The sequence below is a fragment of the Pongo pygmaeus genome, chromosome 3, assembly GCF_028885625.2.
Source record: "Pongo pygmaeus isolate AG05252 chromosome 3, NHGRI_mPonPyg2-v2.0_pri, whole genome shotgun sequence".
NCBI lineage: Eukaryota > Metazoa > Chordata > Mammalia > Primates > Hominidae > Pongo > Pongo pygmaeus.
In genome coordinates, this window is record NC_072376.2 from 28,126,192 (window position 1) to 28,130,830 (window position 4,639).

Here is a 4,639-nt window from a genome sequence, read left to right on the forward strand (position 1 = left end):
GTGTAACAACTGTAGTTAGCACTGTGTTTTGAACATGCAGTGCCCTCAAGAAATACTAAATTTGCCAATGAATTTATTATTATTTTAAAGCATAGACTTATAAGGAAAACTTAGATATTAAGTTTGGAGGAAAACAGTGCAAATTTTGTCTATATCGAACTTGATTTCATGAGGAGCTTACATACATAAAATATTCCGTTGCTTAGCCAATTCTTCCAGAAGAGACTCCCTGAGAAATTACCTTTGCTTGGGTATATTAGTTCTTTCTTGTGCCTCAGGAGAGGCAATTTACCTTTCAAGTATGAAGAACTTGCTTTGAGAAAGTATTTTACTCATTCTGACTCCCTGGAAGATTGAGCCAGATTTAAAGAAATTACACTTTATGTTTAGCAGGTTAGAGTCAGATGTGACCAATAGCATGTGGCTTTTGCAAGGGTTACTTATTTTATGTAATTCATCTTACTCTGTGTGCAATTCTTGTGTCTCTGTCATGACATAAAATCCGCAAATCTAAGAATTTACTTCATTATTTAGACTAGATATATATAGAAAATGAGCTGTTAACCCACTTTCATTGGGTCCAGCTAGTCAGCTAGTGACCATGTAAATTCCTTTTTTTGTTTTTTTTGAGTCGGAGTCTCGCTCTGTCACCCAGGCTGGAGTGCAGTAGCGCGATCTCGGCTCACTGCAAGCTCCGCCTCCTGGGTTCACGCCATTCTCCTGCCTTAGCCTGCAGAGTAGCTGGGACTACAGGCGCCCGCCACCACGCCCAGCTCATTTTTTGTATTTTTAGTAGAGACGAGATTTCACTGTGTTAACCAGGATGGTCTCGCTATCTCCTGACCTTGTGATCCTCCCGCCTCGGTCTCCCAAAGTGCTGGAATTACATGCGTGAGCCACCACGTCCGGCCTATGGTGGTTCTTTAAAGTGAGACTGGAGAGAAAATGAATGAATTTTTCAAGGTCACCTGAAAAACAGAATCACATTTTGAAAACAGTTCTTCTAACTTCAGATTAATGTTGTTTGTACAGCACCACAATGCTTTTGATTGCATATAGGAGAAACAGTAGATAGAAAAATAAAACTGTAGTTAATAGCAATTCTTCAGGCTTTTTAAAGTATGAGCATCATAAAATGGCTCAGAATTGAAAATTAAGTTTTGGTAATATTAGGATCTGCGAAATATTTTTCAAATGTGATGAAATCTATTTATCCATTCATTTAGAGAATTTGTCTTCCTTATTAACTAACTATCTTTCTTTGTCTTAAACTTTCATACATCCCACTGGATATTTTAGTCACTCAATAAGATCAAACAGGATAAGAAAATGCAAACTGTCAAGAAAATAATCCTTATATCATTATACTTTTGTAACTGTGGTAAAAGTTCATGAGCAACGGCACTAAAATTATTTAGGTTTTTAGCCTTGAAATTTGGACTAGTTAATTAGAACCAAAAGAGAAGAACCAATTGCTGCAACATGTACATGTATTCTGTCACAAAGCCATCAGATCTTCCTCTAGTTTGGGATTTAAGGTATATCTTACAAATTGGGTCTCAAAAATGTTTGGAAACAAGTAATAATGAGTATGTGATCATAATAGATACATAATTCCTTATTTTATATAATTTAATCTTTGTGGCTAATGATAAATTGTAGGGTAGAGGTGATTTTCATAGATAAATATATACTACTCATATATATACACATATATATGTGTGTATATATATATACACACATATATATGTGTGTATATATATGTGTGTATATATATATACACATATATATATGTGTATATATATATATACACACACACACACCAGTCACATATATGAGTTGTAATTATATGTATATACATGTGTAATTATATATACATATATATGGTGTGTGTGTATATATATATATCACTCATATATATGAGTAGTAAACAAGAAAGAATTAAGCAGAATTCATATTTCTCCTACTCAATACATTAGTAAAAATTAGAGATCATTTTGAAGTGAGAAAGGAAGTAATCATTGTAAGATTCCAAAGCAACATGTACAAATTTATTCATAGTTTAATGTTCTTTTATATTTTTCATTTCATTGGCAACATTAAGTTTTGTGTTGTTACCTGAAAATAAGCCATACGTTAACTGAAAAATAAAGGGGTCTGGAGCCATTTAACGGATAAATCCATATCTCATAGATGTTAATAGCTAAATTAATAAAATTTTTAAAATTAAATTACTATGTGATACCCAATGCAGTGATATTTTAAAATTATAGCTTTTTGAATTATATATAGTTTTATTTTAAATATCATACATGATTTTCAATAATGGTTCTGTAAACAGAGATGATGAACATACGGAATTGCCAATAATAAAATGATACATAAATAAAATACAAAACTAAAATAAAAAGTAATACACACTAATATAAATAAACACCAGTAAATAAACCTGGGAAGATTTCATGAGCTGAGAAATTAGCGTCTGCAGGAAAGCAGTTGGATAAAGAGAAATGGCACAATCACCCTCCTCTTTACCAGAGTAGCAAAAATGTGTATATAATAAAAATATTACAGAACTCTTAAAAGTACAAACAATGAGTTTATGATTTTAATCTGTCACAGTTGTACTTGTTCTGTAATATAACAGTCATTTTTTTTCAAGAAAACAAATTGTAACAAATGAGAACTATTAACTGTCATGACTGAACTATACACATTTAATCATCATATTTTAAATCATGTCAAATATCTGTGCTGAAAACTCTAAATTATCCTTTGTACTTCAATAATTAAAAGCCTGGAAACTGTATTTCCCTAACTTCTTTACCAGGAGAGTTCTCATATTAGGCCAATGAGAGTGATTAATGTAAAATTTGAGACTTGGGATTTAAGAACAAAACATTATTCTCAAGGGATAGCCACAGACAGATATGTGGATTACAGAGCTTTCTAACATTGGATTTTGCTAAGGTTTTACAGTGCTTCCTGTGATCATTCACTGTGGAACTGTAGACAAATAGGGTAATTGATGGAAACTTCCAGGGACTTTCTAAACTTCATAAACCTAGACTTTTCAATGGTGCTATAAACATTCGAATCTCTTTCTGCTTGGGATACATAGAATTAGCTTATATTTTCATAGTTCTCTTTGAATGATCCATATCCCCAATAAACATTTTGCTGTGTCCAATCTGATCCTCTTCATAGGAGCCAATGACTCATTTTTTGAGGATTTGAGACATTTTTGGTCAAAAAACTCAGTACATTTTACCCTATTGTGAATGGGAATAATATAAACAAAGTTTAAAATGTGGCCTTAATTTTGATAAAATGAAAGAATCCATAAAGTTTAAAAAAAGGAAAATAGGATTTTTCAGTTTGAGAAGTTGAAAGCTGACACTAGTTATGATTTTAAAATCTTGAAAAAATAACAAATGACTTAATTTAAGAGAATGTCAATTCTCTCTCTCTCTCCTTTTTTTTTTTTTTTTTTGTAATACCAAAATTCAAATATCAGGGCAAAAGGAGCACCATGCAAAAGATGCAAGAGTTAATTTCAGAAAAAACTCAAATACAATCATTTACAAATCCCTACAGAATTAAACAGTGGTTAAGCACATTTCTGCATCTACTGGCACACAAGAACTAAAACTGGATATGTAAAACAACTGGATATCTGGAGAAATGACAGACTTATGTAGTTAGTAATGAAGCTAGAAAAATCTTAATCTTTAAGGAGAGCTTTAACTAAATTAAGGTTACATGGCTTTGCTGCAATGAACCAAACTGTAAATATTATAAAGTCTTTCAACAATAATTGAAGAGATTATAATATTCTAATATTTAATTATGTCTTTATACTCACATATTCACTTCTTCAACAGTTTAAAAGCAATTGAGTTTAGCAACTACTTAGTAACTGTGATTAGTCTGAGTAAAAATTCCCTTGATGGTATAAATTTTAATACTTCACAACTGTGAACTACTTCATAAGTTACAAGTATAATTTTAATATTGCCTCTCTAGCATTAAATTTACTAGTTAACTCCCTGGCTTTAAGGTTAGCTTCGGGGGGGTGAGAGTCATATTTTTCCAATTGCTTATCCGTAAACAACTGAAATGAGACTAGATTGCCTGTGCAATTGATCTAAGATTGCAATTAGTACATGTAAATATTCAAGCTTTTTGTATTTTACAATTTAATTTTTTTAATTTCTAAAAATGTGTGTAAATTTATGGGATACATGTGTAATTTTCTTATATGCCTCTTAGTGTATTCATCACCTGAGTAGTGTACTTTGTATCTATTAATTTCTCATCATCCACCCTCCTCTCACTCCACAGGCTTCTGAGTCTATTTTCTATCCCTCCACACTCTCTGTCCACTGTACACATTATTTAGCTTCCAGTTGTGAGAACATGAGGTATTTGTTTTTTTCTGTTTCTGAGTTGTTTCATTTAAGATAATGGCCCGCAATTCCATCCCTGTTACTGTGAAATACATGATTTCGTTTTTTATGGCTGAATAGTATTCTATTTTGTGTACATACCACAATTTCTTTATCTAATTATGACTTGACAAACACTAAGATTGATTCCATATCTCTGCTCTTGTGAATTGTGCTGTGATGAACATACA